Raw genomic sequence first — 26,738 nt, forward strand, 5'->3', positions numbered from 1 at the left:
CCAGAAAGCTTGAAATTACCTCGAACTTCTACCTGATCAGGCCACTTAACTTCACCCCCTTCAGCGAATTAGCACACGCTAATATGTAAGCGTCCAAACGATTAAGTCCCCTGTCTTCACTGGTAACATGTTCCAGTATGTCCCTTCCCTCACAGTAAGCACAACTTGCTTTGTTTCAAGGTTTAATCTGTCTAATTTTTATTTCTTACCACAAGACTTTGTCACAGTTTTGGAAACCAAATTCCATTCCCAGTAATTTCACCTCATTTAAGCATCTAATCACATTTTTTAACCTCCTCTAAGTTAATAAATCAAGCTTTAAGCCTTCCTTCCTATCCCACGGATCTTTTATGTGGTCCTCCTCTGAAAATTCTCTCCTTGCTCCACATTCTTATTGTGGTATGGGCAGCAACATTGAATTAGACACCAACACTGAATTACACAGAATCCTACCAATACCTAATATGGAGAAAAGAGGAATTTTTTATTTCTTTGTGATAGCAGTCTTATTTCCCTAATTTAAGTCTGAAGCAGTTTTATACTTTTGCTAAATCACAACCCTATCAGGTACTTATACACCTCCATGCTTAAAGCCGTTATTCACAGTCTGATCTAGACTGGGTTTCCTTGCTCTGAGGTCTTCTCTAGCTGAAGAACTGAAAAACTCAAGAACTGAACTGAATATCTGTTAGCTACTGATGTACTGCAGTAGATAAATTTCTTCATATTCCTTACCTAATAACAGAAAACACGTATTCTGGTAGATGTAATTTAGGTTACGATTGCCTCCTCCAAATTCATGTAGGAAAAAAAGGACATTATTGGAGAAGACCACATTTAAAGAAGACTTTTGGACAGACATAAATATGCATTCGTTGGAGGCAGTGCTCAGTGCAAAATCGAAACTGAAACTTCCCTGAATTTTGAAGGACTTGAATCCAGAGTGTTTGGCCCATTCTAAATTCCACAGATGCATAAAAGACTCAAAAAAGTACATACAGTCCCATCTGTATTACTGAAATACATCCATACGTTGCTTTCAGTGCAGATGTTTAACAGCCCACAATGCTGCTAAACAACTCAAGAAAGCTCCAGCATGTTCTGTACCCCACTGAAGCAAATCAATAGTTAATGACACATAACTGAGGTGCAAGTTTTCCCTTACTCATTCAACAGATGAATCCTTTAGCAGTGCAGTTTTATAGGTGGCAGTACAGTTATTTTCTGCACAACAAACCCTTTACAAATATCCTAAAAAACTGTCATTTTAATTGCAATATATCTTATAAAATTGTATATTCATTAACTCATCAGTTACCTTATCAGACCAGTTTATCAGATCAGACAAAATGTGTAAGACAACAGAACTGTCACAATTAAAGCAATTAGTCCTCTGTCAAATTTATTTCCAGGTGGCAGGTCATGGAATAACTAGTACTAGACAACGAGTACAGATTTTGTTCCCTAACATAAGCCTTTGCCCTGGTACTGATCACAGTATAATAGAACAGGTAAAGGAGGGTTAGTGCTTATATCCAGAATTTAATATTGTACAAACAGCATCCATTATTTAAAACTATTCTATCCACTTAACTGCTTTCAATTACATATCATGCCTGCAAAAGCCTTCTTTAATTTACCCCAGCCAAGTATACTAAAAGATTACATGCTACTAGAAAACAACTGTGCAAAACTTCCAGAAAAAAACCCAAGTCGTTTGTGTAAAAGCTGATTGTAGTTCAGCAAGCAACGACAGTCATTTTATGTCATCTGTGTGCATGTATATAATTTCTTCAAAGATGGTCCTAAACTGAAGCCAGTCTCTGCTTACCAGCTTTGCAGATGTTTAAATCCACATCTAAGGTTGAGAGTGTAGCACAGACAATTCTGGGTGAATGGAGGTGCTATAAGTTTTTGGACAAAGGAAGTAAGGACAGAAGATTTCCACAGAAAGGAAAGATATATGTCCTGTTGCCTCCCCTGTGGAATAATATCAACCTTTTGAGAACTCTCCACGTTTATTAGGAGCTCTACCTGCCTGCCTTCAGTTCATTTAAGAAACCAGTAAATTAACTGGAATCTACCAAAATTGCCTTCCACTTCTGTACTTTCCACTTTTGAGCAGAAGAACTTAAAGGAACAAAGAAAAGTTTAAAGCATAAAGAGAAAATCAGGGCAGGAAATGTTCAAAGGTCCTAATTCCACCACATTTATGGCGAAGTCCACTTCCTTAGACAGGCTAAGAAGCATGTTCAAATCATAAATTCTAAGGCCAGAAATGTTTTAAGTGTGTCTATTTGAACATCCAAACTAGAAAGCTATCCTACACTGACAATCTGAATATTTTCTAAATACATTCCTTAGAAGTTGGGATCCTGAAAATCATCATTCCAGTATGTCAATGAGAAAACTAAACTTAAGACCTTGACCTAAATTTCAACACTACGGGTTGTGAAGAAAATCTTTTAAAAAATTCAAGACAACACCAATGCCATTTTAGGTTTTCCTATCTCTATTTCTTGGGTGCCAGAATACTCATCACCACTTGCAGATTCCAGGTGTGAAAAGCTCCCAACTGTCTTGTGTGCTATTGCCAAAGAGTCTAGATTTCCTTCTGGCAATTTCTGCACTTACAGCTATGTTGTTATTACAAAAGTGGCAATATTTTCTCAGTTTAAAGACAGAGTTAAATATATAACATTTAGTTTCAAGATAACAGTCTTATTTTAAAACCACATATTTCAAGCTACCACACTATTTCCAGTTTGCAAGAGAATTCAGCACCAAAATGTAACAAAAACCCAAGTGAGGAAGTTTATGGAAGGAGTATATTACCTTTTACTAAAACAACTGAGACAGGTGGCAAAACCCTACCAGTTTTAGGCACACAAACCCCTCTTCAAGTCCAAAATAGAATGAGCAACTTTAAAATTAAATGGAACTTGAAAGAAATTCCACGGAAGTAAACTTCATTACGTTTCTTGATTAAACCAACTGAGATAAAAGGTAGTCAATACCTTGCCACAAAGAAAGGGAAGCACCCGGGTACATGTGTGACAGGGACAGACTACAGGGTTTCAGCTTCTGTGAAAAACACAGCATGTAATGTATTACCTACAGAAAAATTAGAATTTTTGTATCAGGCAGATTTAGAATGAATCATAAAACAAAAACTCTATTTAATCCATTATATTTTTGCCATGGTATTTTTCAGCTGAGTTAATTTCCTAATTTGATCTGTCACACAACTGCACAAAGACTTCTGTCAGAACAAGAGAAAGAATGGAAGTTAGCTGCGGAGGACAGGGAAAGGCTGAACTATTGTGGTGCTTTCACCTCAAACCAGTTGTTAAACTAGAACCTCAGGTGCAGAGCCTTTAATACTAATGTGGAAACCCAATCCTTTGGAGAGGTTAACTTCATTCCAAATAAAACCGTATTATTCTCAATTTTTTTCCACAACTCAGAGTGAGGTGCAAATCAAAGAGAGGCTTGTAAAACCTTATTAATTACTCCAAAATTATTTTAAAACCCTAAAAGTGTCATTTGATTTAAAAAAAGCTGTATTTCTATGTCTTAGATTCACTATAACTGTTGTGGTATTCACAACAAACCTAAATGAAAGTATAATTGGGGTTTTTTGTTATTAGAAGAATTCATTTTACCTGTCCTAAAAGTCTTCTTCAAAGAAACTAGTTCTTGGATCACTTACATGAAGTGAAAAATATTTTCAAACATGCAAACGGAAAGTCAGTTCTGCAATTACTGAAATTATACAGTTACAATAACTGTCTTTCAAGATCCTTGTAAAATTTTGACTGCAGAAGAGTTAAGCGATAGTGAAGTGTGGTTTTGAACACTGATGCAAAGACAGCTTGAAGTCAAACAATTAAGCTATTTTAAATAGTGACACAGTAATATAATATAAAACTCTTCATAGTCTGGATTTATCAGCAAAATAAAAATCTTTGTTTCCAGCTTTTTGAAATGTTGGAATAGTCCGTTACCTTCTCAGGATACACTTAGAATATTAGTAGATTTTACCATCAATGTCACCAACTTTATATACCAAGGAAAAACGTATATTGATCCTCTCAGACACTTCGAACTATTGCCCTTTCCACTAGTACTATTTCTGTCTATTATTTCATCAATCAGTTTTCTCAGTAAGGAAAAACATAAACGTTCAACCCAGGTATACAACATACAACTACAACAGAAGGCAAGAAGGCAAACAATACACTGCTCTGAAGAATTTCTTCCAAAGCCTACGCACCTTTCAGCAGTAGATACACAGTGATTTGTAGAGGAGAAGAGCTGCTGCTACGGACTGTGCAAGAATGACGCAAGGGCATATATACGGCTAACTGCTATTAACTTCTGAATGCTTAATCCAATCAAGTAAAGTTCAGGGTAAGCTCTAAATATAAATGAGAATAACACTTAGCTTCTTTGAAGCTACAAAAAATCAGCAGAGGAACTCTGGTGAGATGATCAGATAGCTGACATATGAATAGCAAAACGCTGTCTGCGCTGACAGTGTCCAAATGACCAAGAGGGCTGCCAGTGGCAAGCAGCCCAGCTGGCAGACCACAAGACTATGCTCCCTGTATTGGGCCCAGGCTGCAGCACCATGCATCAAGCGATCTGGACCTCGCTAACAAAAGCTGAGAATTCCCTTGATATGTCAGTTGATAAAGCACATCACAAAAACATGGTGAATAAGGCCTGACGGTTTGCTAAGCTGAACAGGAGAAAAACAGAGGAATAATCTTTTTTTAACCTGAAATGTCTAATCTCCTAGCATCCTTATCTTAAGGGCATATAACTAAATGTGCAGCAGTACTGTGATAAAGAGACAGCACTGGCCATCCAGACACAGGTATTCCATCTCCTTAAATACCTGAAGACAGCAGCTCTCCTTTTTGCCAATGTGTGAAATGAAGTCAATAACTGCTGCATCAAGCAAGATAACTCCAAAAGAGCCCTGCTGACAGGAAAACGGAATCTGAGTGAGCCCATGCAGTGCAGGAGGTCTACCAAACTGTGACAGGCTTTGGCCGCCTGAATGAGGGGAACGCACAGCCATCCTGCCACACAATGCATCAATCCCTGAAAGAGTTAGGGAGGAAAAGACGTACCATCACATTATAGTTTATGCAGGAGACACCTCAGTATATTCAAGGAGGATTGTACTTTCCAGCAGTAGGTCAACAGCGCTAGAGAAGTCAGGCACAAAGCGAAGATGAAAAACTACAGAGACCCGGTGCTGACCCTCATGCCAAGACCAGCTCAGCACTGATGTCAATATCCCGAGCACCAGCAGGCAGGATTCAGCCATGTTAAGTGGGCCCTTATGAACTGCCAAATGACACGAGAGGTGGGAAATGGCTTGCTGCTTGGCTATGCTGAAGGAAGGTGGCACTAAGGCAGCTAAAATAAACATACAACATGCTATTGCCAGCAGTTGGCAAACTTTATCTTCAGTTTGAGCCAGCTTCAGAGGGGTTCTCTACAGTGCCATGGAGTCTCTCTAGTTCACAGGATACTCCACAATGATCCCATGGGCTCAGGCAATATCGGATCTAGAAGCACAACCCACTAAAACAAAGGAGATAGGTAGCTCATCTAGAACTGCCTGACCAGTCTGCCCCTAAAACGTCCACATCATGAACTTCCAAGGTACAGGGTTTAGAGCCAATGACATGACTTGGCCAGAGCAGGCACTTCCTTTGCAGCCATAGCTGAAGGCAGCTTCAAGCAACAGCGACTGAAACCCGAGCTCCTAATCAGAGGTCCTTCAAGGTTTGAAACACAAGACAGGCGTTCAAAAACTGAAATGGAACTTTGGCAAAGGAGGAGCTGGAAGCCATTATACAGCAGGACGGCTACAACTTGGTCACCATCACAGAAACATGGTGGGACAACTCGCATGACTGGCATGCTGTCATAGATGGCTACAGACTCTTTAGGAAAGACAGACCAACAAGGAGCGTGGGGGAGTTGCTCTATATGTGAGGGAGCAAGTAGAATGCACTGAGCTTGGCCTGGGGGCAAATGAGGAACAACTTGAAAGCTTGTGGGTTAGAACTAAGGGACAGGCTCATAAGGGTGACATTATGGTGGGTGTGTACTACAGGCCACCTGACCAGGAGGAGGAGGTTGATGAGGCCTTCTACAGGCAGCTGCAAGCAGCCTCACAGTCACAGGCCCTGGTTCTCATGGGGGACTTCAACCACCCTGACATCAGCTGGGAAGACCATACAGCTAGGCAGGCGCAATCCAGGAGGTTCCTACAGAGCATCGATGATAACTTTCTGATGCAAGTGGTGGAGGAACCAACAAGGAAAGGCGCTCTGCTGGGCCTTGTGTTAACAAACAAGGAGGGACTGGTGGAGGATGTGAAGGTCGGAGGTAGACTCGGCTGCAGTGACCATGAAATGGTCGAGTTCAGGATCCTGCGTGGAGGAAGCAGGGCGATAAGCAGGATCAAAACCTTGGACCTCAGGAGGGCTGACTTTGGCCTCTTCAAGGAGCTACTGGGAGGAATCCCGTGGGCCAGGGCTCTCGAAGGCAGGGGGGTCCAAGAGTGCTGGTCGCTCTTTAAACGACACTTCCTCCATGCTCAGGAGCAACGCATCCCTTTGAGAAAGAAATCGAGCAAAGGAGGCAGGAGACCTGCATGGTTAAACAAGGAGCTTCTAGCGGAGCTCAGGTGGAAGAGAAAGGTCCATGGAATGTGGAAAGAGGGGCAGGCCACTTGGGAAGAGTACAGAAACGTGGTGAGAGCATGCAGGGATGCGACGAGGAAGGCCAAGGCCCACCTGGAACTGAAGCTGGCAAGGGATGTCAAAAACAAAAACAAGGGCTTCTTCAACTACATCAGCAGCAAAAGGAAGGCTACGCACAATGTGGGGCCGCTGCTGAATGAGGCGGGTGTCCTGGTGACAGAGGACGCAGAGAAGGCAGAGCTACTGAATGCCTTCTTTGCTTCAGTCTTCAGTGCTAAGACTGGCCCTCAGGAATCCCAGGCCCCGGAGGTAAGAGAAGAAGCCTACAGAGAGGACGACTTTCCCTTGGTCAAGGAGGACTGTGTGAGGGATCGCTTAAGCGATCTGGATGTCCACAAATCCATGGGCCCCGATGGAATGCACCCACGAGTGCTGAGGGAGCTGGCGGATGTCATTGCTGAGCCACTCTCCATCATCTTTGAGAGGTCCTGGAGGACAGGAGAGGTGCCCGAGGACTGGAGAAAGGCCAATGTCACTCCAATCTTCAAAAAGGGCAAGAAGGAGGACCCAGGGAACTACAGGCTGGTCAGCCTCACCTCCATCCCAGGAAAGGTGATGGAGCAGTTTATCCTGGAGGCCATCATGAAGCAAGTGGAAGAAAAGAAGGTTATCAGGAGTAGTCAGCATGGATTCACCAAGGGGAAATCATGCCTGACCAATCTGATAGTTTTCTATGATGACATGACTGGCTGGGTAGACGAAGGGAGAGCCGTGGATGTTGTCTACCTAGACTTCAGCAAGGCTTTCGACACAGTCTCCCATGATATCCTCCTAGGGAAGCTGAGGAAGTGTGGGCTGGATGAGTGGTCGGTGAAGTGGATTGAGAACTGGCTGAAAGGCAGAACTCAGAGGGTTGTCATCAGCGGCGCTGAGTCTAGTTGGAGGCCGGTAACTAGTGGTGTCCCCCAGGGGTCAGTACTGGGCCCAGTCTTGTTTAACTTCTTCATCAATGACCTGGATGAAGCATTAGAATGTACCCTCAGCAAGTTTGCTGATGACACCAAACTGGGAGGAGTGGTAGACACACCGGAAGGCTGTGCTGCCATTCAGCGTGACCTCGACAGGCTGGCAAGTTGGGCAGAGAGGAACCTGATGAGGTTCAACAAAGGCAAATGCAGGGTCCTGCACCTGGGCAGGAACAACCCCATGCATCAGTACAGGCTTAGGGTGGACCTGCTGGAGAGCAGCTCTGTGGAGAGGGACCTGGGTGTCCTGGTGGACGACAGGTTAACCATGAGCCAGCAGTGTGCCCTGGCTGCCAAGAAAGCCAATGGGATTCTGGGGTGCATCAAGAAGAGTGTGGCCAGCAGGACAAGGGAGGTTCTCTTTTCCCTCTACACTGCCCTGGTGAGGCCTCATCTGGAGTACTGTGTCCAGTTCTGGGCTCCCCAGTTCAAGAAAGATGAAGAGCTGCTGGAGAGAGTCCAGCGGAGGGCTACAAGGATGATGAGGGGACTGGAACATCTCTCCTACGAGGACAGGCTGAGGGAGCTGGGCTTGTTCAGCCTGAAGAACAGAAGGCTGCGAGGGGACCTAATAAATGCTTATAAATATCTTAAGGGTGGGTGTCAGGAGGATGGGGCCAAGCTCTTTTCAGTGATGCCCAGTGACAGGACAAAGGGCAATGGGTACAAACTGAGGCACAGGAAGTTCCGTCTGAACATGAGGAAGAACTTCTTCCCTCTGAGGGTGATGAAGCACTGGAACAGGCTGCCTAGGGAGGTCGTGGAGTCTCCTTCTCTGGAGATATTCAAGACCCGCCTGGACAAGGTCCTGTGCAGCCTGCTGTAGGTGACCCTGCTTCGGCAGGAGGGTTGGACTAGATGACCCACAGAGGTCCCTTCCAACCCCTACTATTCTGTGGTTCTGTGATTCTGTGATTTAAAGTTGGGATAAATCCAAAAATATCAACTTTATTTGCAGCAGAAAAAAAATAGGTTAGAAAAGTAGATATCACAGGCAGCTAATCACCAGAGCAGACAGGCTGCATTAGATCAAAGATCCACCTAGCCCAATCACCTGTGTCTGTCTATTGTCAACAGCAGACATCTAGGGAAGAATACAAGGACACAGAAAGCACATAATCACACTTTCCCAGAATATTTTCTGAGGATATAGTGACAGAAAACACTTTTAAAGCCAAAGATGGTATTTAAGATTTTTCATCTCCAAGTTCATCAAATCTTTTCTGAACCCATGAAAGCTTTTAGCACCCATAGCACTCTACTGAAAGTAAACCGTAACTTAATTCCATGCTGTGGGAAGAAGCCCATCTTTGTTTCCAATTTGTCTTCTGTAGCTACATTTGGGGTTCACTAGCCTTGTACTGCAGGCAGAGTTTACAATTACTCCCTGTTCACCTCTTAGTCCTACACATGGAACACACTGCTATCATATGCCCCCCCATTTACCTTTTCACCTACTCATTCACTGCTTTTGATTACCATCTGTGCTTTTTCCAGTTCTACTACATCCCCTCTGAGATGTGGAGACTAGCACTGTTACTAGGCACTGACCTGCTATTTTCAGAGAACCTGCAAGACCCCATTCCAGAGAATTGTTTATCACTATGTAAATTTTAAAATTATTTTTCCCTACATGAATTGCTTTATAATTTTCATTTACCATTACCTCAGAGTTGCAAGGTCCTTTTCCAGTTCTTCCCTGCCTGTCTTCATCTTCACTAATCTTAATACCCTTGTATCACCAGCCTGTAACTTCAGTATTTGCACCTTTTCTAGATCATCCGTGAATGCACACTACAGCACAGAGCTATACTTTTTAGGCTGATGAGCTATCAAGCTCAATATTTACATTTTTAATTCAGATTCCATAAAAAAAAATATTTTTGCACAAATCATTCACATATAGAAAACCTGACTCATGGTCTTCCATCTGGATTATTAATGGCTTCACTTTCAAATTTGGAATGGATTCCTTGGATATCTAAGGACAACCCTTCTTCAAAAGATGATTATTCAGCATATGACATAATTTGTGGACACATTTTCTAGAGATACTGCCTGACCATATGTCCCATTTCTGCTTTATTTTGGTCTTGCAAACCAAGCAGTCTCTCTAACATAGATCAAGCAGGAAGCAAAGCATAAAATATCAATTAAGAAAGGCTTGAAAAGGGTGAAAAGAAAGCCAACATGAATGAACAGCAGGTTAAGAGAATTTCTAAGTAGAAAAAAGAAAGTAATAGAAGAAATGGTAAATTACAGAAAGCGCAAAAGCACAACAAGGACACTGCAAAATAGACTGAGGAAGAAAAATGAAATACATTAAAACTAATAACAAATCTTTCTTTAGACAATGGGAATAGAAAGTTTGCCAGAGATAAATGGTCAAGTTATAAGAGGTGAATTCAAAGAAGGTAAGACTGCAAAACAGAAGCTCAATGATTTTTTGCATCTGTGTTGACAGTGGAAAAAAGTGAGAAAATATCCAGAAAGAAACAATTCTTTTTGAAACACGTCAGAAAATTTACCTTAAATTGAAGTGACTGAAGAAACGAATAAGGAGTAAGTAAAACAAAATTAAAAGTGATGTCACCAGTGTCAGATGATATTTAGCTAGGTTTAAAAGAAACTTGAGAATTAAATAGCTAATCTATTTATGATGGTACATAACCTCTCATTTATACCTGCACTGGCACATAAGGATTGGAGTGTGGCAACTATACTGCCAATTTTCAAATAGGGTTATACTGGACACCCAATAAGCTTCAGGCCTGGAAATCCAGTATTTGTACCCAGCAAATTAGTAGAAACTGTAATGATGAATAGAATTACTGAATGCTTGAATAAATGTGATGTAGTTGAGAAGATAACATGGTTTTGATAAAACAAAGTGCCATCTTCCAAATATCAGAGTGCTTAAAACAGATAGACAGTTGTGTGGCTAAGAATGATCCAAATAAAGTCTATTTGGATTCCTAAAAGGTATTTGACAAAATCTTTTTAAAGAAACTAAACAAACATGGCATAAGAAGACAAGTCCTTTACACAAAAAAAATCACTGGCTGAAAGGCAGGAAACAGAGGACTCAACAGCTATTTCACACAGTGGAAAGAGGCTACAAGTAGAGTTTTGCAAGGAGCAGGATATAATCTGTGCAGTTCAAGGAAAACAGTGTGAGAACTAAGGTAAAAAAAGTTGGTTGACAATCATATGTGACTTGGTTTTTAAAAAACAGAAATGAAGAAAAGATCAGGGACAACTGTGAAGAACAGCTGGGTGACTTTATGGTACTGAATAACCAGGCAATAAAAGGGTAGATGAGGTTCTGTGTAGATAAATGTAAAATTATGTATGTCAGAAAAATAATCCTAACTTCTCATTAAAAATATGAGAAACTATTAGCAATCAAGATGAAGATCTTGGTATTATGATATACAGCTACAAAAGATGGCAACTCTATGCTAAATAGCAGTAAAAAAAAAAAAATCAAATGTTAGGAATTCAGACAAAGCAGATGACAACATTAAGATCATGTATATGTCCATGGTTCACTGATACCATGAGTATTGTATGCAATTCTAGTCCTTCCTATCTTAAAGAAAAAAGGAAAAGGTTCAGGAAATGGAACAAGATAATAAAAGATACAGACTAATTTCCATATCAAGAAATGAATGACAATTTTTTCAGAGATGATGGGAAGTAGAAAGAGGTATTTGACAGAGGTCTACAAAATCATTAGAGGTATGGAGAGGCTGGCTAGGAATCAACTACCCATGATCTCATTCAATAAAGGAACTAAAAAAATATCAAAAGAGGTCAGCAGGAGCCAGGCTCAGAATAAACATGAGAAAGGAGTTCTTTATGAATTAGCAGCTAACCTGTGCAACTTCTTGCCAATGGATACTGTGAATAATAACAGTTTACCACAGTTCAAGAGGACTCTGGACAACTACATGGAAAAGAAAAATATTACAGGTTACTGAAAATGCATTTGAACTCACTGATCATCAGGTACAGCAATGCTACAGTTTCATTACAAAGAAAACTTTAATTTAAAAATTGATTGTTACTACTGGCAGCAGCAAAACATAAGACAGTGATTTTTATATAGGTGACAGGACAAACATTTTAGGCTGCTAAAGGTCAGAGTATCAAGAGATGCAAGGGTAGAAACAGCCACAACTGTGGGTTTTGTATTTGCTGTAGGGTTACTTCAAGGAACTCTCAATACTGTGTTTAATTTAGAAAAAAAAAAAAAAAATCTCTCTCACGAACAGGCACAAACAATTGCTGTAAAATAACTGCAAGGACATACAACTGTCCTTCCACAAATAAGTTACAATGTATAACTGATGAAAAAAGGGACTAGAATTTCTATAATTCTGTTGCCACTTGATACGATATTCACACCTCAACATTCTTTTCACTTTTCTAAATGGTTTTGGTTGGATATTCCTCAACATAATTTCATAAGAAATCTCTGAATTCTATGTAAATTCTAATCTTTACTACGCTTCCCACAGGAAACACATTAGACAGGGAAATCCTGATCACATGTAATACCATGCAGGCTTTTTTGTTCAATTCTTACCACTGGATTAAGACTTTCTATTTTCCTAATTACATTCAGCACATACACACCTATTTTTGGTCTGGCACTATCTGCATACAAGAAAGAATGATACAAAGATTTCTACATCATTTGCTAGAGAAGTGATCACACCCTTCTGCTGACACAGAACTTCCTCCCCCAGAGGACCAGGCTTTTACCACATTATTAAATATTTAAAACCCCACAAGACCCTACAGCGTAGGGAAAAAAATAGTGTAGAAGTATGCTTTTTAATCCATTTGTTGGTTATTATCAGTTGTCAAGTCTGACAAAAGGACAACCTGTTCCTGGAAAGCTTGTTGAGCTGAGGTAGCTGGTGATGGGAATAACAAGATAAGAGGTTCAAGTCTCAGGTGCATTTTCGGAAGTTTTACTTAAGTGTTGAGGGCTGCAGTATTGAAGTGCAAACAGTGGTTTTAACTTGCTTCAGTCCAGTAGCTAGTAATAAGAGATCAATAACTACTAACAATAGTTCAGTAACAATTTTAAAGCTGAGATATCACAAGAAGATTCCTCTCAAAAAAAGGAAAGTAGTTCAACCAACTACCTAGAGATTACTTCTTTGTGTGTGTGAAATAAAATTGCCATGCATGTGGTGATATATAAGAAATTAAGCGAATTTATCAAAACACGCCACAAATTTAAAAGAAAACAATTAATAGAAATTATTTTCCATTGCCATGTTTAGAGACTATACAATCCAATTCACACAAAGCCTAAATAAATAAAAATAAACCAATACTCTGTTTTTTTGCCTTTTTTTGACACATCTACTGCTGCCTCCCTCAGGTTCCCTTACTTGTTAATTCTGATTCTTTGCTCCAGCCTGTGCAGCATTGCTTCGCATTGCATGGAACACCAGTCATCTCAAGAAATTCAGGCTCTTGCCTGTGAGCCATGGAGTCCTCATAGCAGGAAGGCATCCAAACCTCTCACCAGGAAAGGCCTGAGGAAAAGGAATTAGATTGGAGGAAGGGAGAAGGAGGAAGATGCCAGATGTTCGAAACACCCTCTAGTGCAGTGGCACTCCTCTGTCTCGCTTCTCTCCCATTTCTTGTTACTACTTCCTCGTAATTGCTAATGAGGCCATCAGAGCCTAGCAGCTTCTGCTCTGCATCAAGACTCTGAGGTACGTCTGCATCAAAGCAAAAATTAATGCAGGGAATCAGAAATGTAGTATTCTTTATAATACTGCTATACCAACATACTCTGTAATAAAGAATGTTACATAACATACTTTTTAGTATAAATATATCCACACATCAGACAGATATGTGATTCTACATTATAGATACAAATATATGTTTACATTATTTACATATATATTATGTGTACATTATACATACACTTATAAATTTTCTGGGAATACAGAACTTCGTAATTGTATCAATAAGGATTCACGTCTTTAACCATAACTACTTACATAAAATGGCAGCAAATTTGGTGATGTAGCTACATACAGATGAAAATGAATATGTCCTAATGCTTACTAAATGGGGTATTTGTAAAAGTGAATTACTGAAATAAAGGACTTTGTGTTCAATAATAATTAAAAATGGCACTATCACTAATCATCTTTCAAGTACGTAAGAAAGAAAAGAGTAGTGTGTGCAAGAAGACAGAACACAGGAATTAGTGGGACACGGAGGAAAAAATGAAACTAGTATCTGCAATAAGCTGGAAGTTGTTTGTAGATGTTAGTGCTATTTTCCAGGTTCATCTTCAGAGGTTTTACAGGGTTCTCTTGAGGCCAGAGCTGAGATGACAAAACAGCTGTTTTGTGAAAATCATTAAGCTGCAGGCAGATTAACATTCTTGCCCTTCACCTCAGTTCACTGTGATGCACAGTGAACGCTGAAGTTTCACTCTGTAGTGAAACTTTATAGCAGTGCATTGGAAAAGGTTCTACCTCTTCCTTGAGGATGGTATACTTTTGGTGTAATGGTCATCACAAGGAATCTGCTTCTGACGACAAGTTTAGCATGACTGCGGCTGTTAAAAAGCAAGGAGCTATGGTTCTGGGAAAAACCTTTTTCACAGCAGAGTTTTCTTCCAGTATAGGTAGCAATCGCATAAAGATTTTCTCTGCAAGTCGCAAGATAGGATATGAAGATACACGAAAACGAGATGCTACAGTCAGAGGCAGCCTTCTCGTTGTAACGAAGTGCTTCACGCCCTGCCTGGTGCCTGGGCGGCTGTCATAAACACGGGCACTCTGCGGGCAGGCGCGGGACAGCTCAGCACCCTGGCCAGCTCCGCGGCACGGCCCGGCCCGGACCCGCGGCCCAGCCCGGCAGCCGATGAAGGCCGGGCAGACGTCCCCAGTCTGCCAGTGAGGGATCCGTCACTCGGAAAGGTCAGGGAGATGTGGCATGATGACGATGCATCTCCTGTTCCCACTGTAGGTGACCCTGCTTCGGCAGGAGGGTTGGACTAGATGACCCACAGAGGTCCCTTCCAACCCCTACCATTCTGTGATTCTGTGAAAAGTTTTAGTCAGATGCTTCTAAGTTAGACGGTTGAGAAGAATGCATTTAACTAACTTTTATTTTAGCAGGAATTTTCAAGGAGATTTCTGTTTTATCATTGCAGATGCCTGGAACACAGAAAGCTCCAGAAGACCATTAATGTTTGGAAAGGATAAATACAATTGGTAACTATGGGCCATAAGCTTGATATCAATTCCAGGCAAAGTAGAGAACTTCAGTATTAAAGAAGTAAAGAAAAACAATATAATTATTGCCATTCAATTAAGTTCCCCTTCTTGTGATACTAACTTTCTATGATGACGTTGCAAGTTTGGCCTACAAAGACAATAGTTATTATGGCACTTACACTTCTTTAAGACACCTAAGTTTGTACAACACAGCAGAGTCTGGTTTTAAGAAACTAAAATGGTACAAAATCAATAGATCACATGCTAAATAATAGGTCCCAAAATATAACTGAGTTAACTGAACTAATATTTCTCTAATGAGTCCCAAAAGAATAAATTCTTTACTTTATACTGCAACATTTTTCACTAGAAAGAAAAAAAAAAGTTTGTAGTTAATACTGAGATCATAGAACGGTTTGGGTTGGAAGGGACCTTACAGATCACCTAGTTCCAACCCCCCCTACTATGGGCAGGAACACCTTCCGCTAGAGCAGGTTGCTCAGAGTTCCATCCAGCCTGGCCTTGAACACTGCCAGGGAGGGGGCAGCCACAGCTTCTCTGGGCAAACTGTGCCAGTCCCTCACCACCCTCACAGTGAAGAATTTCTTTCTTAGATCTAATCTAAATCTACCCTCTTCCAGTTTCAAGCCATCACCCCTTGTCCTATCACTATATGCCCTTGTAAAAAGTCCCTCCCCTGTAGGCCCCCTTCACATACAGGAAGGCCGCAATAAGGCCTCCAGGCAGCCTTCTCTTCTCCAGGCTGAACAACCCCAACTCTCTCAGCCTTGTCTCAGAGCAGAGGTGCTCCAGCCCGCTGACTGTTTTGGTGGCCCTCCTCTGGACCCGCTCCAACAGGTCCATGTCTTTCCTGTGCTGAGGGCTCCAGAGCTGGATACAGGACTCCAGGTGGGGTCTCACCAGAGCAGAGCAGCGGGGCAGAATCCATCCCTCGACCTGCTGGCCACGCTGCTTTTGATGCAGCCCAGCATATGGTTGGCTTTCTGGGCTGCAAGCACACATTACTGGGTCATGTTTAGCTTCTTGTCAACCATCACGCCCAAGTCTTTCTCTTCAGGGCTTCTTCCAATCCATTCTCCGCCCAGCCTGTATTTGTGCTTGGGATTTCCCCAACCCACGTGCAGGACCTTGCACTTGGCCATGTTGAACTTCATGAGGTTCACACAGGCACACCTCTCAAGCCTGTCCTGGTCCCTCTGGATGGCATTCCCTCCCTCCAGCGCAACGACCGCACAGCTTGGTGTTCTCGGCAAACTTCCTGAGGGTGCACTCAGTCCCACTGTCCATGTCGCCAACAAAGATGTTAAACAGCACCAGTCCCAATACCAATCTCTGAGTAGCGCCACTCGGTCATAGAGCCATTGACCACAACTCTTTGAGTGTGACCATCCAGCCAATTCCTTATCCACTGAGCGGCCCATCCATCAAATCCATGTCTCTCCAATTTAGAGACAAGGATGTCATGCGGAACAGTGTCAAATACTTTGCACAAGTCCAGACAAATGACATCAGTTTCTCTTCCCTTATCCACCAATGCAGTAACCCTGCTGTAGTAGGCCGCCGAATTTGTCAGGCATGATTTGCCCTTAGTGAAGCCATGTTGGCTGCCACCAATCACCTCCTTATTTTGCATGTGCCATAGCACAGTTTCCAGTTTCACAGAGGTGAGATCAGGAAGTGGTATAGAACAAACTGCATCAATTGTGTAATGCTCTGCAATCAAACTACACATGTTCCAACTCAGATAAAAGACTACATCATACATCAAGGAGCAAAGAATAAACAGAAACATCACCTAACACGATACAGATAATCAGTCACTTTTGATAAATGCATCTGCTGCAGTTTCAAGGCTATGACAACTGCAGATGAGCAGGCAAATAAACACTAAGGGAGATCATAATACCACTCTACATGCTCGCTGTAGCATTGCTGCCAAAATATTAGATCCAGTTCTGCTGTTCACATTTCAATAAAAGATTTTTTTTTTTAAATGAAAAGATGCAAAAAAAACGGAATTATTAAAATACTGGAGAATGTATATTGAGTGTTAAAATTATGAAGCTCAATTCCTTCAGATTATCTAATGAAAATTGATTTAGTCTAAGAAATTACAAGAGATCTTCATTCCGACATACAAAATCACACAAGTAAAAGGCTGAACCTTTAGATTACTTACAAACACAAAAAGATCTCCAAGGTCTTTAATTTCAGTCAATAAGGCTATTCTACTATTAGAATACTTCATTAATTATTTCAGTGTATTCCTCATCATGACAATTCTTAAAAGACAGTGGAATGATTTTCTAAATTATATGCTCTTATTCAACTACTGTTAGCACACGTAATTCAGAGAAGTCCTAGGGAAGCTGGTGTTATGCACAAAGTCAGCTCAGTAACCACAACAGTTTCCTCGGTCTTAAAGCAGTCAGGCTGAGATAAGTAATGAGTTTTTAATCTTTGAAAATTAACTATAAGTACATTTCATTATGAAAATATAATTATCCCAGGCAAATGTAGTATGCTGAGACTATCCTAGGTCCACAAAAGTACTTCTCAACAGTACACGGATCATCTGAAAAAATCAAGCATGGCAGAATGATGAGGCACAAGAATCCATAACTTTATGTATTATAAACATGGGGATCGAGAGTCTCAGAAGTCATATGAATTTCTTACACATCAGAATAGTTAACTGCAAAAGCTCAGATTTTACCTATCTGCCAAACAAAACGCAAAACTATTCTTACGAACAGCACAGCGACGTTTCCCAAAAAACATTTTATCTTAAGTGTGCTCACCAGGCATGTGAAGGACAACCAGGGGATCAGGCCTAGCCAGCATGGGTTCATGAAAGGCAGGTCCTGCTTGACCAACCTGATCTCCTCTATGACCAGGTGACCTGCCTAGTGGATGAGGGAAAGGCTGTGGATGTTGTCTACCCGGACTTTAGTAAGGCCTTTGCCACTGTTCGCCACAGCATCCTCCTGGATAAACTGGCTGCCCATGGTTTGGATGGGTGTACTCTTCGCTGCATAAAGAACTGACTGAATGGCCAAGCACAGAGAGCGGTGAACGGAGTTAAATCCAGCTGGCGGCCAGTCATGAGTGGTGTTCCCCAGGGCTCAGTTTTGGAGCCAGTCCTGTTTAACATCTTTATCAATGATCTGGATGAGGGAATTGAGTGCTCCTCAGTAAGTCTGCAGATGACACCAGTCTGGGTGGGAGTGTCAATCTGCTTGAGGGCAGGAAGGCCCTGCAGAGTGATCTGGACAGGCTGGATCAATGGGTCAAGGCCAACGGTATGAGGTTCAGCAAGGCCAAATGCTGGGTCCTGCACTTAGGTCACAACAACCCCATGCAACGCTACAGGCTTGGGGAAGAGTGGCTGGAAAGCTGGCCGGCGAAAAAGGACCTGGGGATGTTGGTCAACAGCCGGCTCAACATGAGCCAGCGGCGTGCCCAGGTGGCCAAGAAGGCCACCGTCATCCTGGCTTGTATCAGGAATAGTGTAGCCAGCAGGAGTAGGGAGGGGATCGTGCCCCTTTCTCGGCACTGGTAAGGCCACACCTCCAGTACTGTGTTCAGTTTTGGGCCTCTCACTACAAGAAGGACACTGAGTTGCTGGAGCATGCCCAGAGAAGGGCAAAGAGGCTGGTGAGGGGTTTAGGGAACAAGTGTCACGAGGAGCAGCTGAGGGAACTGGGGCTGTTTAGTCTGGAGAAGAGGAGGCTGAGGGGGGACCTTACTGGTCTCTACAACTACTTGAAAGCAGGTTGTAGTGAGGCAGGTGTTCATCTTTTCTCTCCTAGCAATAGGACGAGAGGCAATGGCCTCAGGTTGCATCAAGTGAGATTTAGATTGGATATTAGGAAAAATTTCTTTACTGAAAGAGTAGTCAGGCAGTGGAACAGGCTGCTCAGAGAAGTGGTGCAGTCATCATCCCTGGAGGTGTTCAAAAAATGTATAGATGTGGCACTTCAGGATATCGTTTAGTAGGCATGGGGGTGTTGGGTTGACGGTTGGACTTGATGATCTGAGACGTGTTTTCCAACCTATGATTCTATGATTTCATCCTTACTTAAGTAATAGAAAGCATTACATATTGGTATTACATATTTTAAGAAACATTGGTTGTGTGCAAATAAAGACATTCAATATCAAATCTCTCCGAATTAAAGTTTGGGCTCTAAAAATAATCCTGGTTGCATTGTTGACATCTAACCTGACATATTTGTATATTTTCAATGTCTAAACACTTGATCTATACAAATGAAATGTCTAAAACTAGAAGTTTTGCTTCAGATTGACGAAGTGCAGATTTAATTTTGTATATATGGAAACAGTAACACATGACATCACAATGGCAAAAGTGTAATAACTACAATAATAAAAGTATTGTATAGGCTCTTGATTTTACTTACAAGAAATAAAATTATATTAACACAAGTTATAAGGTGTTGTGTTGTTTTTTTTTTCTAAATATACCAAGTCATAAAATTTGTTTAAGGGTATTCAGTTTTGTGTTGAAAGAAAAACCGTGGTGAAATACTTCTTCATTTGGAAATTATTCTTTAAACAAAAATTAATTTCTACTCTGTAAGAGAACATGGTGGATATGCAATCATATGGCAAGTAGGGTTACAAGATTTCTACTGAGAAACAGGAAACATACAATGATAAGGATGAATTCTGTGTACATCTTTTTTTATTAACAGTAGGAACTAGAACACTAATAATACAGGTAATAAATAAGAATATAGTTATTGCTACTCTTACAACCAAGATTCCAGCTTTTACCTCTTTCAGAGCAAGCAATATAAGAGCACATTATAGTATGTCAACATCAAATATAAGCAGTATCTACTGCAGGGCTACTTATATGGCAGGCCCTGGTCCTGATTCAGACCATAAATCAATTCTGTCCAAACCTTTACTCCAGGAGAAAGAAAAAAAAAATTCAGGGAGCCGTTACATGTCGATGCAAGTCCTCACAACAGAACTGATGTATTATCTACCAATGTGAACAAGCCAGCCAAAGTACAGTTGGTCCCTGATTGTAGAGGCAGGTCAAGGGAAAACTGGCTCATCAAGGAAAGGTTAGTCCAGTTTTCAGAAATACGTACAGAAGCACGGCCACACAGAATCATAGTACAGTTGGGGTTGGAAAGGACCTTTCAAGGTCATCTAGTCCAACTCCCCTGCAATAAGCAGGGACATCTTCAACTAGATCAGGTTGCTCAGAGCCCTGTCCAACCTGACATTCACTATGGACCATATCATCACAAGCCAGTTCCTTGAATGTTTCCAGGGATGGGGCCTCCACCACCTCTCTGGGCAACCTGTGCCAGTGCCTCACCACCTCAACTGTAAAAACATTTCTTCCTTGTATCTAGTCTAAATCTACCCTCTTCTAGTTTAAAACCATTACTCCTTGTCCTGTTGCAACAGGCCTTGCTAAAAAGCCTGTCCCCTTCTTTCTTACAAGCCCTCTTTAAGTACTGGAAGGCTGCAATAAGGTCTCCCTGGAGCCTTCTCTTCTCCAGGCTGAACAGCCCCAACTCTCTCAGCCTGTCCTCACAGGAGAGGTGCTCCAGCCCTCGGATCACTTCTGTGGCCCTCCTCTGGACCTGCTCTAAAAGGTCCATGTCTTTCCTGTGCTGAGGGCTCCAGAGCTGGACACAGGACTCCAGGTGGGGTCTCCCCAGAGCAGAGTAAAAGGACAGAATCCCCTCCCTCGACCTGCTGGCCATGCTTCTTCTGATGCAGCGCAGGATACAGTTGGCCTTCTGGGCTGCGAGTGCACACTGGTGGCTCATGTCAAGCTTTTCATCCACCAGTACCCCCAGGTCCTTCTTGGCAGGGCTGCTCTCAATCCCTTCATCCCTCAGCCTCTATTGATATGAGGGGCTGCCCCAGCCCAGGTGCAGGACCCTAAACTTGGCCTTGTTGAACTTTAGAGATTCACATGTGCCCACTTCTCGAGCTTGCCCAGGTCCCTCTGCACGGCATCCCATCCCTCAGGCATGTCAACCACACCACGCAGCTTGGTGTTGTCTGCAAACTTGCTGAGGCTACACTTGATACCACTGTTGATGTCATACTAAACAGTACCGGTCCAATACAAACCCCTAAGGGACACCACTTGACATTGATCTCCATCTGGACATTGAGCCATTGACCACTACCCTCAGGATGCGACCACTCAACCAATTCCCCATCCACCAAACAGTCCACCCATCAAATCCATCTCTCTCTAAATTGGAGAGAAGGATGTTGTGGGAGACCATGTCAAAGGCCTTACAGAAGTCCAGACAGATGACATCTATAGCTCTTCCCTTGTCCACTGATGTAGTCACTCCATCATAGAAGGCCACCAGGTTGGTCAGGCAGGACTTGCCCTTTATGAAGCCTCAATACCTCATGACTGAAGTATCCTAGGCTCAAAACTAATGAAATACATTAGAACAATATGGACATCAGGGAGAAATGTCTAACCTGAATTTAGCATCTAGCTCAAATTTCCTTCTAATCAACAAAAAAGGGAGCGCAACACTGTCTCAAAGCAGTCTTTCAGATAAAATGTTCCTGCTTCTCTTGCTTCCTCTCCAAGCTGACCATAGGCAGAAAGACCAATCAGCTGAGCACCGAGGCTACAGTAGGAGAAAGGATCTGGTTATGACTACGACTTCAGCTAGACATTCAGGGTGAAGTTGTATACAATAGCATGACCTAGCAAGAGTTATAAACTTATCTCAGAAAAAAAGCAATATAAACAACTCCCTTCTCACAACCTTTCTCTGTCAAGTTTGCGAGTTGAATCAGCGCAGCGCAGAGATCAATGGGCAATAAAAAAGGCACAGGCAGAGGACATCATCTTCTACTTACAAACAGCAGCCAGCTGTTTGACTGGTTCAACAATAATGTGCAATTTCATCCTCAGGAGCTAACACATGAAAAATATTATTATATGTATGTATATCTATAAATAAATTACAACCAGCACCAGATAGTCAATAATGGAGCTACTTTCCTGCATGCATCTGCTTTACTGTGGGAGGCTCACAGCTTGCTCCTCAGCTTCAGCACCAATTTCACAGTTCTCGCCTAGTAAGGACAAGAACTGACTGGGTTAGCTAGAACATTTCTCCTATAAGACCAATAAATCCTTTCTTCACACTGATCTATCTTGTGATTCTTTCATGATTTTTCTCCATCCAGACAAACTGGTCAACAGGTTTCCCCACTGGAAACACCATTTTGCTCAAAACCGTAAAACTATCAATTTCACCCAAATCATCATGATTATCACAATGATCTCTAGAGCTTGACAAAACAGCAGATAAACTTTACGCAGAAAAAGAATTGCAATCCAACATCAGTTCCCCTCCTTCAGCTCTCACAGTACGACAATTGTTCTAGGCCGACTAAACTTAGGGAATCATACTTTGATTTTATGGACTACTGGAAACAGAACATTGAAGTGTCACATATGAAGGCAGGGCATTCAATGAAACTCAAGGAGCAGCACAGTCATTCCTTGTCTAATACAATTTCAATTAGTTGATAATGCCTATTCTGGATCTATTTAAAACTCAGGATGCTGACAAATGGAAAGACAGGAAAATAATTATTTCAAGACAGTAAATAATTCATCATAATATTATTTAAAACAAACACCAGTTTGATGCTAAAAAGAGGCATGCTCTATTCATAGATCATCCCCCACTTTTTAAAAAATATTTCAACACTGTGAAGCTAAACAGACACACTTAATTTGCTGAGAAGCCGTACTGCTCGCCAAGAGTGGCATTTGAAGCATTACTATAGCAGTAAACAGCTGCAACAAGACACATCCTGCTGATACACCACACAACAAAGCAATCTCATTCTTACCACGGTGCTGAAGAACTTTGTATCAAATAAGTGTTGCTAAAGTCCGCACAAAGCGTTAATATCCCGAGAGAATGCACGACAGAAGCAACAAACATCATCAGAGAGCAGAATGAACCCCCTCTTTCAAAATCAATAAACAGTTGCTGGCAGAAGACAACTCCTCAGTACTGAAAAGACACGAACTCTAAAAGGCAAGATCTTTCCTAATGGTGGGCGAGTCCAGTGGAACAAGTCCATTAACACAGGATACAATTTTTGTGTAACTTCAGTTGTGATAGAAGTGCATCAAAAACATAATAAAACTATTTCCATTTAAACAGACCAGGAAGACACCAACCTTGATCATCCCAGTTTTCCCCATGTTAGCACCAGATAGCAACTCGTCCCTGCAACAAGTAACAAATCCCTTTGCAATGTCCAGATATGAAAAATGGCCTCATTTTAAAAAGACTTCATATCTTTTACAAGTTCTCAAAGCAAGTTCAGCATATTTTGCTCTTTCTTTCTACATCAGACAGCTTTGTATTGGAAAAAATTACTTTCCTCATCAACATCACCAGTGAGCTGGTTAACTTCACCCATGTAAACCCAGCCGACCTTCAACTCTTCCAACTAATCAGAAGCTTCTCCTGCACTCAAACGCAAGGCTAAGCGCCATACATACATTTCTCCAACAGGAAGAATTACTGGATGGAGTTCCTCATCAGTGCAAATAACCTAATTCTCAATAATTGATTAATCTCTCCAGAGACAGCAACAGCATAAAGTAACATTTGAGTGATGCTTTTCATCACAGAATTGTTCTCAACCGTGCAGTACAAGAACCACAGAAAAACATGCCTGAACATAACAACGAACACATTTTTACATTCTCACACAAGTCACATTTTCATTAAAAACGCTAGACTTCGTCAGTTTACCACTTTGCCCTCCTTTTCTTCCTTCCTCTCAAATCCAGTCTTTCCCTTCTCCCCAAAAAATTCCTCAAGGTTTTCAAAGATTTGTCTCCATTAACTGAAAAACAAGTTTGAAGAATGAGTTATTGAAAGTTATGACTTGCACAACATCTCAAAAATGGGAAAAAGATACTCAACCAGATCAAGAGGTGAAGCATTCAAAGGTCAGATTTTATTGTTTGAATTTTCCACTACATAAGTTTCAAGATTAGTGACCTATAAGCTAATACAGAAAAAAATAGACTATAAATTTAGACTGCCAAAAATGGCACCTCAATTTCATAAGCAGCTTAAAAAAAATCCAAGTTACCAGATTCCCTCAAAAGCACACTACTTAACATCTGTCACTGAAGGGCAGGGGGAATCCAACACTAAAGTTCTAATAAATATAATGAAGTTGTAAAGGACATGTAAAAGATTGGATGCAACTTTCAAAGAAGTAATTTTGAAAGAACATACAAGATATGGTTACTAAAAGCCACGCTATACAGTATTCAACATTTCCAACAAAGAGAGGGAAGTTCACTTTTATTCCACCACTGTGCGACACAGAATACAGTACAACCAATAAGGCACTCCCTTAGCGCACTGAAAGCAGAAAAATGAAACTGCTCCATTTAGTTGTACTCTCTCATCCAACTGAAATAATTTTCATTTCCTCTTCTTAAAATTAACATGTTTAAACCCCATTTAAGTGGCCTAAATACTAAACTGTTAAATAAAAGAAAAACAAATAAAAGACTAAAAATTTGAACAAGTTTCTTTCATCCTAATCACGGAGAAGAAATTAAGTTGATACTAAGTAATTTTTAAAGACAACTTGATCTGTAGCTCTTGGATTCCTTAATGTATACCTTGCATTTAGTCAATTTTGTAAGTTTTAATTCTTGCCCATCAATACTTCTGTAATTCTCCATCAGACTGATCTGCCAGATCCATGGTGCAACACACTGCTCTGTGAGATCAATCAAACGAAGCTCAGGTTTCTCTGCTATGAGGAGAGAGTGCTTTAACAGAACGAGGGAGGAAGGACAGTGGCCGGTCCACGTACAACAAGGCATCCCTGTGAGACTGCTACAAATCCTGGTGTCTTGTACTGAAAAGGCAGCTATTTCTCCTCCCCTCTAGCCCAACACAAAGGCTTTGTGTTGTGCTTTCCCAGAGCAGGAGAAAGAGACAACGCAACACACAGGAATACACAGAAACTGTCAATCTCCTGCTGCAGAGTATCAATTCATTCCCACTAGATAAACAAGTCTTAGCTAACACAGAAAACAGCAGTATATTAATATAACATACAGTGCAACTTCACACGCTAAGCAAATGTTTAACCTTCTGTACACACACATCTAGAACTGGCAGAAGCTGATCATTCAGAAATCAGTTTTGAACAGGGGAAACTCCACTCATCTCTCTCTTTTGTCATACTCCAAAATCTTTCTTGATTTAACCAGTCACGCTGGAAAAACCTCTCTGGAATTTCTGATATTAGAGGTAACACAGAGCCTGCAGCACGCAGCATCACTACAGTGACTACACTAAACCTAACCAACATCACAATATCCCAGTCGCTCAATTTGATCTTCTCGTTCTAACCCAGCCATCTCCAAAATAGGAAGTCTAAAAAGACGCTGAACGTCAAGTGCATAATAGTACATCAGAAAAGAACAAAGTATTTGTCAGAGATAATTGATTCCATCTTCACATTTTTAAACTATGATATCCTGATGCACTATTTTCAAAGTAACTTTTTACCAATCATTATACATACTACTGCAGTCAAACTTTCCTACACACATTTTTTTTGACAAGTCAAACAAATGTTAATAAGCTTACTTCTGGATTAACAAGTTAAGAAAGTTTTCGTACTTTGTTAAATGTAATTTGCACTGTAAAACAAAGGAATCATCATCAACAAAGTATACAGTGCAATTTAACACAGAATAAAAATGTCAGATATCTTTGTACCATAAGTTCACATCATTAAGATGCCCCCAAAAAATTCCAAAAATCAAACCAGAGCAGCAAAACAAGCTCTAATCTTCTGCTTTCTCAGCCACAACAGCTAAAATGAACAAACACACCTACAAGCATAGCATGTGTTCAACAGAGGCATGGCATTAACTATGCAGAATATATAAACATTCTACTTGTTTTTTCCAGAAGCACAACTGGGAAACTAATCACTCACTTTAAGGTTAACATGATATTAAAATAAATGGAGTATGTTTTATTTTAAGGCTCTCTATCTTCCTGTCAATATAGCTTACTAATCCTGAACATTTAAGGTGAAATTCAACGGGTTCTACACATACAGTCTAACTAAGAAAGCCATTACAACCTATTTTATAACTCATTTTCTATAGTCCTTTCCAGCTTAATTACAAATACGGTAGCAGGTTCTCAAGAGGCTGTGCTACGGTCAAAGGTCTTTCCTTTGTGTCCATCCTCCCCCCTCCCCCCCGATAAGATATTAATATTTGCAAACCCATCCGCGTTCACACCAGCAGTTGTTCCCAACTGCTCTGGCTCACACCAGAGGTTGGAAACCTTGTACCGACGTTGGTCCTCTCATCGCTTTTGCTCTAGAGCGACAAGAGCAGCACAAGCACGCAGTCGCAGCTCCAGAGCTCAGCTGTGGACTCGGGGACAAGGCATTTCCCCACTTCCTTTTTCACTCAGGCCAAAAGTATGCACAGTAGTGGTTTTTAAGTGTATTCCGCCTGCAGTTCATGCGTTTACTCTTCGCACCGTGGCAAGGGTACCCGCGGCCTAGCCAGGCGCATCTGTATTCCTGCACTGATGCAACCGCTGCCGGGGGCTCCGGCTCCCGCGGCCGGC

The 26,738-nt window shown here is 41.4% G+C and overlaps 1 protein-coding gene across 6 annotated transcripts in view; it reads right to left on the bottom strand.

Moving 5' to 3' along the window:
* Nucleotides 1–26,738, bottom strand: part of TTBK2 (tau tubulin kinase 2) — a 113,033-nt gene that overhangs the window by 85,467 nt on the left and 828 nt on the right. The gene's annotated exons all lie outside the window — the stretch shown is intronic.

The sequence above is a fragment of the Opisthocomus hoazin genome, chromosome 7 (assembly GCF_030867145.1).
Source record: "Opisthocomus hoazin isolate bOpiHoa1 chromosome 7, bOpiHoa1.hap1, whole genome shotgun sequence".
Classification (NCBI taxonomy): domain Eukaryota; kingdom Metazoa; phylum Chordata; class Aves; order Opisthocomiformes; family Opisthocomidae; genus Opisthocomus; species Opisthocomus hoazin.